This window comes from Thalassophryne amazonica, chromosome 1 (genome assembly GCF_902500255.1).
Source record: "Thalassophryne amazonica chromosome 1, fThaAma1.1, whole genome shotgun sequence".
Lineage (NCBI taxonomy): Eukaryota > Metazoa > Chordata > Actinopteri > Batrachoidiformes > Batrachoididae > Thalassophryne > Thalassophryne amazonica.
This window is the reverse complement of record NC_047103.1, coordinates 132,716,831-132,730,702: the sequence shown is the minus strand read 5'-3', so window position 1 is coordinate 132,730,702 and position 13,872 is coordinate 132,716,831. Positions and strand designations below refer to the sequence as shown.

Genomic DNA, 13,872 nt, shown 5'->3' with positions numbered 1-13,872 from the left:
CCAAAAGTGAGCAAGCTAGCAAAGAAAAGAAAGGAAGGAGTACAACCCCCCCCAAAAAAAATCCTAGGGCCTGCACTGTAAACAAAATCGATCCTGAAACACAGAGTACAGGGGATAACAATCGATAGCTTGGTGCAACATGCAGGCGGGAACATAACCAAACAGTGATGTGGGGCCCCCAATGGGTTACCCTACGGCCATCAGGTGGAGGAAAACAAGAACAGCATAATCAACATAAGCAATGAAAGAAAACTTACTGTCCCGCTGGTTTCAGATTCCTGAGTTCTCTTAGAGGGGTGACTCAGATGACAGGACGGGAGGAGGAGACACAGAAGGTAGTTCCAACAGTGCACGCACAGTTGATTCAGCCGGCCTGTGCATGACAGTCGGAAGGTGCGCACTGTGATTGAATCCCCCAGCTTTGCTACTGCAACGGTGCATGCTGTGGCTGGTTCCATTGGCTCCGGTGCTGATGGCGAGGGGTGCACCGTGGCCTGTTCTGCTTGCTCCTCTGCTGACAGCAAGGTGCGCGTTGTGGCAGCTCTGCTGGCTCTGCTGCTTATGCTGCTGTTGCTGCTGATGCTGCTGTTGTGTTTTCAGATATTGTGGACACTGTAGGCAGTTGAACCACTAATATGAAAGTACCACTACCGGTGCATTTTTCTTTTTTGGCCATTGTGGAAAAGCAAAAATAGCAATGCAGAAGCATGTTTTTAAAAAGTGTTTTGAAGGCTCAATCTGGTTAGATTTCTTTTTTGAGGTAAAGTAAAGGGTATGTATGGTGGAATATTGTAAAAAGTATGAACTTGTTTAGGTGATCTGCAGACAGTCCGGCAACAGCATTTGTCTTGAAATGTAGGCTATATTTAATGGATTTCTTACCAACATGGATGTGCATGTTGTTGCAAAATCGGTGACCTTTAAGAGTAGTGCCACTTGCAACGGCCACCCTCTGTGCTGACTAAAGCTTACGTCTCACGTTCGTATACAGTCATATTTCTGCAATACTTCACTTCCATTTGGCATGGCTGGCAAATCGCTTTGCTTTTGTCAAGCTCATCTTTGTTGTTGCTGCTTATAAACCCGAAATGGCGACAGATAGTAGCTTTTAGTGGTTCAGGCATTTTCCTGATAGTGTAGAAATAGAATCGCATGAACGTATCAGGTTTGTTGTCTATTTGCCCTATTGAGGTTTCAAATCCCGCAAAATCTCGCAAAAGTTCAGAGGGTTCGCCGCTCTGTGAGATGTCAACAATGTTGAGAAATGCATTGATAACCTGCTGCACACGGACAACAGCATTAACATCACAATGTAAAACTATATATTGTGCCTAAAACTCTCGTGAATATATTATCTGGGTTTTTAGACATTGTTATTGTTTGTTTTACACTCAACAAAAATATAAACGCAACACTTTTGGTTTTGCTCCCATTTTGTATGAGATGAACTCAAAGATCTAAAACTTTTTCCACATACAAATATCACCATTTCCCTCAAATATTGTTCACAAACCAGTCTAAATCTGTGATAGTGAGCACTTCTCCTTTGCTGAGATAATCCATCCCACCTCACAGGTGTGCCATATCAAGATGCTGATTAGACACCATGATTAGTGCACAGGTGTGCCTTAGACTGTCCACAATAAAAGGCCACTCTGAAAGGTGCAGTTTTGTTTTATTGGGGGGGGGATACCATTCAGTATCTGGTGTGACCACCATTTGCCTCATGCAGTGCAACACATCTCCTTCGCATAGAGTTGATCAGGTTGTCAATTGTGGCCTGTGGAATGTTTGTCCACTCCTCTTCAATGGCTGTGCAAAGTTGCTGGATATTGGCAGGAACTGGTACACGCTGTCGTATACGCCGGTCCAGAGCATCCCAAACATGCTCAATGGGTGACATGTCCGGTGAGTATGCCGGCCATGCAAGAACTGGGATTTTCAGCTTCCAAGAATTGTGTACAGATCCTTGCAACATGGGCCGTGCATTATCCTGCTGCAACATGAGGTGATGTTTGGATGTATGGCACAACAATGGACCTCAGGATCTCGTCCGGTATCTCGTGCATTCAAAATGCATCAATAAATGCCTGTGTTCTTCATCCATAACAGACGCGCTGAAACAACCAGATCATTTCCAACGTGAAGGCTTTGTTGATCCGGGACCTCGTCTGACTTTCACAAAAAGGCAGAAGTCGTGGACATCAGCACTTTTTCGGCACATTCCACTGTTACAGGAGTTTTTTTCATGGAAAGAAAAGCGGAGGGACGCGCCATGGAGCCGTTCATTACGCGGGACAAAACCACCTCGGTGGATTTCAGATGGATTCCGGTTGCTTTTCAGTCGTGTGATTATCCGATTGTGATTGTGCATGAGCTGGACCTGCCCCAACATGTCCTGGAAGGCTTCATCACGGCGTTGCTTTGCGCCATGCAGCTCCACCGCGACGCACGGTGGAGCCGCTCCTCTTTCCATGACAAAAACTCCTGTAACAGTGGAATGTGCCATTCATTTCTAAACTGGATGCTGTCTTGATCCGGTATGTCGTCTGACTAGCACAGGAATTGTGAAAAGATGTGGACATCAGCATTTTTTCGGCACATTGAGACAGACAACAAGGGCAGAAAGACCATGGTAATCAGTTTTTTGTTGCTTGCAAAGAAAAACATGATTTATTTCTAAAAAAAGAAACCCAGATTCAATTTCGGTTTAAAAACAAGTTTATCAATATGCAATTTAAAGGACAAGATGCATCAATTAAGATGCCCAAGTATTTGTAAGATGTGACCATTTCAATTTCTGCTCCATAAATAGTTGACAACCTAGGAAGAGGAGATGGAAGCTCCTTGCCATTTGAAAACAGCATAGTCTTTGATTTGTCTGCATTCAGCACCAACTTGAGCTGTTTCAAATGGAGCTGAACAGTGTCAAAGGCCAACTGCAACAACTCTAGTGATTTTAAGGCTGAGGAAGCGGAACAGTAAATTACAGTGTCATCAGCATAAAAATGTGACGCAGTATCAGACAAATCATCACAAAGATTATTTACATAAATTGTAAACAACAAGGGCCCCAGTATAGAGCCTTGAGGCACTCCCTTTTGCACAGGTAGGAAAGAAGAAAAAATCCCGGCAGCCTGAACACACTGCGTTCTCTCTGATAAATAGTTGGACAGCCAGTTTAAGGCCCGGTTAGATAACCCAATCTTGTGGAGTCTATGTACCAGGATAGCATGATCGACTGTATCAAATGCCTTTGACAAATGTAGAAAAAGAGCTGCGCAATATTTTCAACCATCTATGTACTTCTATGATGTTGTTTACAACTTTAACAGCAGCAGTTATTGTACTGTGCTGTTTTCGAAGACCCGGCTGGTTTTATGAAAGGAGACAATGTGTTATGTGGGCCGCTGAAGAGGAGGTACTGCTGGCCCACCACCACCAGAGGGCGCCCTGCTTGGAGTGCGGGCTCCAAGCATGAGAGGGCGCCAGACCCAGAAGAAGTGACAGCTGTCATTCATCCCCTGCACCAGCTGTCACTCGTTCATCGTCATCATCACCATCATAAAAGCCGGACTGCAACTCCACCTCCTCGCAGAGAAATCGACTACTATTGAAAGGGTAATTTCTCTGCTGACTGACACTTTGTGTGTATAACCTGAACTTCTGTTTGCAGCCGTTTTCCTGGAGTGTTGCCTTGTCTGAGGAATTGGCGTTTGGTGTGACAGCGACGGCTTCGCCTCACACCCCAACCCAGATAAGTGGTTAAACCAGGAGCTGCACGAGTGTGTGATTGGAGGTGGAGTGCTCCCTCCTAACTGTGTATGGACTGTGGATTACTGAGTGTGCGGACTCACACTCATACATCTTATCTCTGCTTTCTGCCAGCAGTACCAGGGTCGACAGCCGAAGACAGAGGCCACCTGGGGACTCGGGACTTGGCGGCTCCAGTGTTCTTCAGACCGTTGGTGGTGGAAGCCGTGTGGGACGCGGCTTCTCTCTCGTCGGGGGTCTTCTATCTTCGAGCCTGCCCACACGTCACCTGGTGTTAATTGACTGTGCAAATTTCTGTAAATTTAGTTGTGTATTATCACAACATTAAATTGTTACTTTTTGGCTTACTCATTGTCCGTTCATTTGCGCCCCCTGTTGTGGGTCCGTGCTACGACACCTTCCCAACACAATGATCATTTAAAAAGTTTTTGAGTTGTTCACTGACCAGCTTTTCTAGAACTTTAGAAAGAACACATAATTTGGAGATTGGCCTATAATTGTTAACCAAAGAGGGGTCACCACCTTTCAGCAGGGGAAAAACATAAGCCGACTTCCATATTTTTGGAATCCTATTTTGGAAAATAGTTAAATTAAAAAATGAACACAGAGGCTCTGCTATAAAATCTGCAGCTGACCTCAAAAAGAAAGGCTCAAGATTATCAGGTCCTGCAGGTTTGGATTGATCCAATTGTTTTAGAGCCCTAAGGACCTCAGCTACATCAAATGGGGGTCAGATCAAATCCTGAAGCAATAGTATTAATACGTGGCGACTGAAGGCAAATCCCTTGCACATTAAGTTGAAGTGGATGTAAGGACTCAAACAGAGATCCTGAAGAAACAAAGTGCTCATTAAGATGATTAAGAATGGCTGTTTTGTCAGCTACAACATGTACATCTTTTACTATGCAAGCAGGAACTTTATCAATAGTTTCATGTTGTGTGTTGGGGGGTTTGGTTGGACATTTGGGTGTTGTTTTCTTTTCTTTGCTCTCCAGGTGGTATGCAAACTGGTTTTTGTCTGTGGAGAAGGTGCTGGCAGAAGAGTCCTTCACCCTCATCAGCATTATTAGCAGCACCTGTGGATGATGCTCACGTGTAAACTTAAAGACTTTCAGCTGAAGCAGATAATGAGACGGCGTTCTGCATTTAAGCCATGAGTGGTTCAAGCAGAATTGCCGGGAACTCGACCTTGTGACGTTCGTTTGTGAGACGCTGAGGACCGCGCCTGGGTTTGACACATCGTGCCTGTGAAGGAGGACGGGTGAGGGACACATGCTGTCAGCACACAGCAGAGGTGATGATTGTCTGAATAAGTGTTAACAGTAATTTGGTATTTTGTTACGCAGTATATTTGAACATTGATGAGAACTGTGCAGCTCGCTTCTCACTGCTGTGGCGTACGGAATGATGATCCTCCACCTGTTGTGAGAGGCTGCTCATTTACATAAAGCTTAAATTCAGACCTGAATGTGTTGCTGATAGTGTGTGCCTTTGAAGGATATTTGTTGTAGCTGTTGACTTACCTCACCTTTTCCATCCTTCACAGAGTCAGTTTGTCGTGTCCACCTGGGGGGTGTTCGGCGGTGAGTCTGGGTCCAGAAGCGTCGGGCTTCGATCCATTTGGGTGCTGGAGAGCACGCCGTCCTTCACCTCACCAGATAACCGCACATTTATGTTGTACACAGTTATTGCACAGAAGGAAAATAAATTTGTTTTGTTTTTGGAACCGCTTTCTGGTTATTTTAGCGCTGGGTTCAGTCAGACGCTGGTCGTGCTCCTCAACTCGCGTTTGCACATAACAGTAGTTCCCGGCCATTCCAAAATGGACCCAGCGGCAGAAGCGGTTCCTTTTGCTGAAAAAGTTCAAGAATACTTGGAGAAGATATGGGAGCAATTACGGCCTCTCGCAAATCAAATTAAACAAACAGATGCTCGCATTACGGAGCTTGCAGCGCAAGCCATTCTGCTTCCTGCTGCTCCAGCTGCGGCACTATCGATACCGGTGCAGATAACTCCGTCACTCAAGGGGAGGCGGAGTGCGGCGGATTATTCCGTGGATTTCCGAATTTTTTCTGCTCAGTCCGGTTTGGATGCCGCAGCTTTGAGAGGAGTGTTTGTGGATGGTTTGAACGATTCATTAAAAGACGAGCTAGCAGTCCGTGACGAACCAAAAGATTTAGATGAGCTGATATCTTTGGCTATTCGTCTAGATGATCGGATAAAGGAGCGTGGACGCGAGAGAGGGCATACATCAGAGCGGGTCTTTTCGTCTTGGGGCTTTCCCCGACACAGATCAGGGCTGCCTCTTTTTCGCCCCACTGAGACTCCTCCGACAGGACCTCTGGCTCCTCTTGCTGATGAGCCCATGCAGCTCGGACGAGCTGAAGCCGCCATATTGCCCCAGTCACATAAGCGTCAAGAAAGAGAACAATGACGTATCTCCAGGTGTTCTTAGACAGGCATAATAATGGACACACACACAAAAAAAAAAAAAAAAAAAGGGGCAGATCTTTGGTTGTTTAGTTATTTGGGCTGTTTTTGTTTTCATGTAAGGGGTTATAAATTGTTTGGGGATTTAGAGGCGGTTCTGGTGGGTGAACGACTGGCGGTTCAGAGCTCGGCTGGACTCAGGTAATCATTATTTGAAGTTAGGTAATTTTTGTTTGAGGATTGGGTCGTTTTGTTTGTTGTTTTAATTTCCCTGTTTCCCTAACCCCAACCTCACATGCTCTAAGACCGTTTGTCTTTTGGGTTGTGGGGTGGTGCAGGTTGGTTACGCTGAGCGTTTCTCAGAAAACCTCTGCACCTAGGGGGGGTTGTCAGGGGCGTTTTTTGTGTTTGGTTGATCCCCGGTTCCTCTCCAGCCCCAGTGGGCCTTTGACCGTTCGTCATTGGTGTTACCGGGGTGTGGTGCAGCGGGAACATACCTCAGTCGGAGTGGTGGGCCGATCTGTTGCCGTTCGCCATTTCGGTAGTTCCACCCCTCCTGATAGGCTGGTGGTATGGTTGGGTTGGGGCACCGGACATCTGTCCGGTTTTTCCGCTGCGCTTCGGGGATGGGACCGGGTTAGTTTTTCCTGTTTCCTTCCCCAGCTTGGTAGTTTTGTGCCGTTCGCCAAAATTGAGCTGACGATTGGCTCTGGGAGTGATCTGGTGTCTTTCGGTGTGCTGGGGGGGTAACAGGGTTTGCCGGTTGTTTTATTTGCCCCCGGGGTGGTTTTTTGAAGTCCGCTTGGGGTTGGCTTTTTGTGTTTTTTATGTTTCCTTCCAGGTTCCACCTCCAGGGTTGATGGGACGGTCCTCTGGGGGGAATTGGTTTGTGGGGCGACTAGCCAAGTGTGGCCGGGTCTGGGGTTCCTGGGTTGTGGGGAGGGTGCCTCCTGGGGTTGATGGTATGGTCCTCTGGGGGCCGCTGTTGCTCCATGAATACCTGGGGACCTCTGTGGGATTCCGGCTTTGGCTGTTACTCCTGGAACTGGCGGTAAAGGTCTTCTGGGGGTGTTGGGCTCTGCAAGTCGTTCTGGGGGGGTTGTTTGTTATTTTTCTTTGTGAATTTATGTTGGTATTGTGTTGTTGGGGCTATGTTGGGTTTTTGGATTTGGGTGTTTTTCTTTTCTTCCCGGGGTTGGATGGGACGGTCCTCTGGGAGGGTTTGGGTGGGTTTTTTTTTCTTGTATGTTGGGTTGTATATGGGACTTTTTTTTTTTTGTTGATGCCAGCCGGCCTTCCAGCCGCGGTGCCCTGTCCTGCTGTCTGCGGTGGACCTTGGAGCGTTACGCTGTCTGCTTCCTGACGAGGACCCCGGAGGGAGGTGCTGTTCTCAGGCCTGGTCTGTTCGGTCGCCGGGACGCTTCCTGTTGATGGGGGGGTACTGTTTGTGTTGGGGGGTTTGGCTGGACATTTTGGTGTTGTTTTCTTTTCTTTGCTCTCCAGGTGGTATGCAAACTGGTTTTTGTCTGTGGAGAAGGTGCTGGCAGAAGAGTCCTTCACCCTCTCAGCATTATTAGCAGCACCTGTGGATGATGCTCACGTGTAAACTTAAAGACTTTCAGCTGAAGCAGATAATGAGATGGCGTTCTGCATTTAAGCCATGAGTGGTTCAAGCAGAATTGCCGGGAACTCGACCTTGTGACGTTCGTTTGTGAGACGCTGAGGACCGCGCCTGGGTTTGACACATCGTGCCTGTGAAGGAGGACGGGTGAGGGACACATGCTGTCAGCACACATCAGAGGTGATGATTGTCTGAATAAGTGTTAACAGTAATTTGGTATTTTGTTACGCAGTATATTTGAACATTGATGAGAATTGTGCAGCTCGCTTTCACTGCCGTGGCGTACGGAATGATCCTCCACCTGTTGTGAGAGGCTGCTCATTTACATAAAGCTTAAATTCAGACCTGAATGTGTTGCTGATAGTGTGTGCCTTTGAAGGATATTTGTTGTAGCTGTTGACTTACCTCACCTTTTCCATCCTTCACAGAGTCAGTTTGTCGTGTCCACCTGGGGGGTGTTCGGCGGTGAGTCTGGGTCCAGAAGCGTCGGGCTTCGATCCATTTGGGCGCTGGAGAGCGCGCCGTCCTTCACCTCGCCAGATAACCGCACATTTATGCTGTACACAGTTATTGCACAGAAGGAAAATAAATTAGTTTTGTTTTGGAACCGCTTTCTGGTTTATTTTAGCGCTGGGGTTCAGTCAGGACACTGGGCCGCGGGTACTCATGCTCGCGTCTGCACATAACAGTTTCATCCCCAAAGGAAGACTTGACTACTTCCCAAACTTCTTAGGATTATTCAAATACTAGAGTTAGTTGATTCATATAAAAATCAGGACTTAAGCCTTTTTAACCAAGGAGTAAAGCGATTTCTGAGCTGTTTGAAAATCAACCCAATCATCTGGGATTTAGATTTTCTGGCTTACCCCAGGCACCATCACGTGCTTCAAGGAGACTGGAAAGCTCAGGGAAAACCAAGGATTATTTCTACCTTTCACTCTAACTTTGCGTAGTGGGGCCTGTTTTAATTGTGTAATACTACTAAAAGCTTCATAAAAGTAATACCAGGCAAGCTCTACATCATTAAAAGTGTGATCTTGGACCAGTCATATAATGCCATAACTCATGGTAAAATCCTGTTCCAAGAATGTTTAAAATCATGTTTCATAATAATACTTGGGCCTTGTTTATTGGAGCTTTGCTTGTCTATAGGGGGCTATGACACAATGATCGCTCAAATCATTTGCAAAAATACCAATGTCTGAGTATTTATGAGGAGAGTTAGTTAAAAATAAATCAACAAGAGAGGATTTTCCTGGACATTTAAGGTTTTGGCACGTATTAACTAATTAGGTTAAAAGAATCACAAATAGAGTTAAAACCATCTGAAACAGAGGAAAACCAATCCAAATTCAGATCTCCCGTTAGTAGAATCTCATTGACGTTTAAAATCGAGAGCTGATCACTCAGTGATGGGCAAAGTCTCACTGTAGTAGATGGTGGTCTGTAGCAGCCTACAACAGTGAGAAAGGGTCATTTTGAAGCTCCAACTTCAGAGCAAGAAATTGAAATTGGCTGCGGCGAGAAATAGATAACTGAACAGTAAACTTTAAAATTTTTGTTTAACATATATTGCTATGCCGCCACCTTTTCTGGGATGGTCACAACGATAAACATTATACCCGTTAATAGCAATTTCTTTATCTGCAATGGATTTTTTTAAGCAAGTTTCAGATAGAACAAGAATGTCAGTATTAGTAGATTTAATCCAGATCTTAATTAAAACAAGTTCTGGCAAAATACTTTAGTTAACCAGGTAAAAGCCTCATTGAGATCAAGAAGCAGCACAACATAAACACAGACACATAACCTACACAAAAAATATCAAATGTAAATATATGTATACACAAATATGCACATTTCAATAAATAAAATAAAAATCACAACAAGCATGGAATATAGGTACTGTTACTAAATGCCATCATAAAAACAATTAAATGCATGAGTATTCTGTACTTTTGTGTGTGTGGAGTTAATAAAAATTGACACCAGATTAAGTTCAGATCTAGAATTTGATTGGCAAATAAAAATTTAATTGACGTCTTAGCATTTGACCAACTGTTTGACCACAGTGTGAAATTCTGCTCAATTAAAAGTAATATTAGTGACAGCAGTAATAAGTAAAAAGTAATTACGTAATAATAGTCAAATGAAGTAATACTAATAAATTGTAAAATCTGCTCAATTAAAAGTAATATGAACAGCTGTAGAAAGCTTCCTCATTTTGTAAAGGAGTAAAGGAGCTGGATAAAGATTAGACCACCCTTCAAGATGACAGGTGGGCAAGATACAATATCAACATTTCAAATGAAAATTGTGACTTTTAGTATTAGGTTTTTTAAAATGTGCAGACAACTGTTACTGAAATAATACATTAATTAATTTCACTCTTAGCAACAGCAAAGAAGATGCTCTGAAAACCTTGTCTGAGAACACACTCTTCCTCTGACCTTGTCTGGGACAGTCAAGCTGTGGACCAACTGCTGTGTGATGACCGACTTCCAGGTGACTTGATATGAAAGGCTCTATTCCTGCTGACTAAAGCATCATTTTTTTTTTTTTGTCTTCATTCAAATATTAGTGTGAATTCACCCCAAGAATTAAACCTCCATCCTTTTGCACAACAATTCTGTACATGAATCATACAGCTGTAGTCCATACAGTTAGTAGTATTGGCCTAGTTCTGTTGTACTGTATATACATTTGTATGCAAACGTTTGGGCACCCCTGATAATTTTCATGATCTTCCTTTATAAATTATTGGTTGTCTGGATCAGAAATTTCAGTTAAATATATCATATAGCAGATGAACACACTATTTGAGAACTGAAATTAAGTTTCTAGTACTTACAGAAAGCGTGCAATAATTATTTAAACAAAATTAAGCAGGTGCATAAATTTGGGCACCCTTGTCATTTTATTGATTTGAATGCATTTAGCAGTAATTATTAACAAAATTGCTTACATAATTGGTTTGGTAAGCTCATTGAACCTTGACCTCCTTACACAGGTAAATCCAGTGACGAGAAAGGGTAATTTAAGGTGGCCATTTGCAAATGTTTCTCCTCTTTGCATCTCTTGGCAACATGGGAGCCCCTATACAACTCTCAAATGACCTGAAAACAAAGATTGTTCAACATCATGGTTTAGGGGAAGGATACAAAAGCTATCTCAGAGATTTCAGCTGTCAGTTTCCACTGTGAGGAACATAGTGAGGAAATGGAAGACTGCAGGCACAGTACTAGTTAAGGCCCAAAGTGACAGGCCAAGAAAAATCTCAGATAAGCTGAAGCAAAGGATGTGAGAACAGTCACAGTCAACCCACAGACCTGCTCCAAAGACCTACAACATGATCTTGCTGCAGATAGTGTCTCTGTGCATCGTTCAACTATACAGTGCACTTTGGACAAAGAGATGCTGTAATGCAGAGGAGCCTTTTCTGCGTACACACCACAAACAGAGTCGCTTGAGGTATGCTAAAGCACAGTTGGACAAGCCAGCTTCATTTTGGAATAAGGTGCTGTGGACTAATGAAACTAAAATTGAGTTATGTGGACATAACAAGGGGCTGTATGCATGGCAGAAAAAGAACACAGTGCTCCAAGAAAAATTCTTGCTACCTCCAGTAAAATTTTGAGGTGGTTCCATCATGCTGTGTGGCTGTGTGGCCAGTGCAGGTACTGGGAATCTTATTAAAGTTCAGGGTCACATGGATTCCAGTCAATAGCAGCAGATTCTTGAGAACAATATCATGAATCAGTGACAAAGTTGAAGTTGCGCCGGGGCTGGATCTTTCAACAAGACAATAACCCTAAACACTGTTCAAAATCTACTAAGGCATTCATGCAGAGGACCAAGTATAACATTCTGTAAGGGCCATCTCAGTCCCCACGACCTGAATATATTGAAAATCTGTGATGTGATTTTAAGCGGGCCTGTCCATAGCTCTGAAAACCAACAAACCCGAGATGTTTTATAAAGAAGAATGGTCCAAAATACCTTCAACAGAATGCAAACTCTCATTGGAAGCTATAGGAAGCGTCAGCAGAGTTATGGGTTGCTTCCAGGCTTTTATGGATGATGGATGAAAGATGACAAACAGCTGCGGACGGCCTAACGGGCGCACCTGGCGGTAACCACCAGGTCCGTGCGCCCTCTGCAGGGCAAAAGGTGCCAGCCTGGCAGGTTGCCCTCTGCTGGTGGCCAGCAGTACCTCCTCTCGGCAGACCACACAACAGGACCCCCCCAACAGGTGCCTCCTGGCGCCTGACCCGGCTTATCTGGGTGCTCCTTGTAGAAGTCCGCCAGGGAGGGCGGGATCCAAGATGAAGCTCCTCTTCACCCAGGAGCATTCCTCTGGGCCATACCCCTCCCAGTCTACCAGATATTGATGCCCCCGGCCCCTCCGACGAACATCCAGGAGTTTCTTTACAGTCCATGCCGGTGCTCCATCGATGATCCGGGCAGGAGGTGGTGCCGGTCCAGGGGTGCAGAGGTCTGATGTGTGGTGAGGTTTGATCTGGGAGACATGAAACACAGGGTGAATGGGTAGCGATGCCGGGAGTTTCAGTTTAACTGCAGCACGGGCTGATCACCTTGAGTATTTTGAACGGTCCTATGTAGCGTCAGTCAGCTTCGGCGATCTGTTTGCAGAGGTATATTCTTGGTAGACAACCAAACCTCCTGCCCAGGCTGGTAAGCAGGGGCCAGGGCTCGTCAGCAGTCCGCATGGTCCTTAGCCCGCGTCCGGGCCTTCAGGAGAGCAGAGCAGGGCTTTCTTCCCACACCTGACGGCACCTCCTGAGGTGGGCCTGGACTAAGGGCACCTCGAACTCTCCCTCGACAACTGGGAACAATGGGGGCTGGTACCCCAAGCAGACCTCGAACGGGGGAGAGGCCGGTTGAAGCTGAGACTTGACTGTTATGAGTGTACTCGATCCAGGCTAGAAGTTGGCTCCAGGCTGTCGGGTGCGCAGAAGTGACACACCTCAGAGCTTGCTCTAGGTCCTGGTTGGCCCGCTCTGCTTGACCGTTCGTTTGGGGGTGGTACCCCGGACGACAGGCTCACCGTGGCCCCCAGCTCCTTACAGAAGCTCCTCGAGACCTGCGAGGAGAACTGAGGACCGCGGTCTGACACTATGTCCGTCTGGATACCATGCAGACGCACGACGTGGTAGACCAGGAGGTCTGCAGTCTCCTGGGCTGTCGAGAGCTTCGGGAGGGCCACAAAGTGGGCCGCCTTGGAAAACCGGTCCACTATCATCAAGATGACTGTCTTGCCCTGGGACGCAGGGAGACCCATGACAAAGTCCACTCCGATGTGTGACCAGGGGCGACGAGGCACAGGCAGTGGCTGGAGGAGCCCCTTCTCCAGCTGATGAGTAGCCTTGCCCCTGGCGCAGGTGGTGCATGCCCGGATGTAGTCCCTGGTGTTGGCTTCGACTGACGGCCACCAGAACTGCTGCCGGACAACTGCCACAGTTTCTTCGCACCCCTGGATGACAGGAGAGCTTGGAACCATGGCAGAAGTCCAACACGGCAGTCTGAGCGTCTGGTGGCACGTACAGCCTGTTGGGAGGACCACCTCCGGGATATGGGTGTCACATCAGGGCCTCCCTGACCACTCCCTCCACATCCCATGTGAGGGCTGCGACGACAGTGGATTCTGGTAAGATGGTGTCCGGTGGGACCAACAGCCTTGCTCCAACTTCCTCTTCGTGCACCCGGGACAGGGCGTCAGACAGGATGTTCTTGGTCCTGGGGCAATAGGTGATTTTGAAGTTGAAGCGTCCAAAAAACAGTGACCATCTGGCTTGTCTGGGATTCAGACGCTTAGCGGTCTGCATGTATTCCAGGTTCCGATGGTCCGTGAGAACCACAAATGGGACTACAGCTCCCTCCAACAGATGTCTCCACTCCTCGAGGGCCTCTTTCACCTCCAGGAGTTCCCGATTGCCAACGTCATAGTTCCGCTCAGCGGGGGTTAACCTGTGGGAGAAGTAAGCACATGGGTGGAGAACACTATCGGACTCCCTGCTCTGGGACAG

General features: G+C 46.3%; 1 long non-coding RNA gene across 1 annotated transcript; it reads left to right on the top strand.

Annotated features, from left to right (window-relative positions):
* The first annotated feature begins 709 nt into the window (after window positions 1–709).
* On the top strand, window positions 710–11,997 carry LOC117520421. Its single transcript, XR_004563643.1, has 3 exons — window positions 710–828; window positions 1,106–1,111; window positions 11,988–11,997. It is a non-coding gene; the product is annotated as an uncharacterized LOC117520421 (long non-coding RNA).
* Window positions 11,998–13,872: the final 1,875 nt, after the last annotated feature.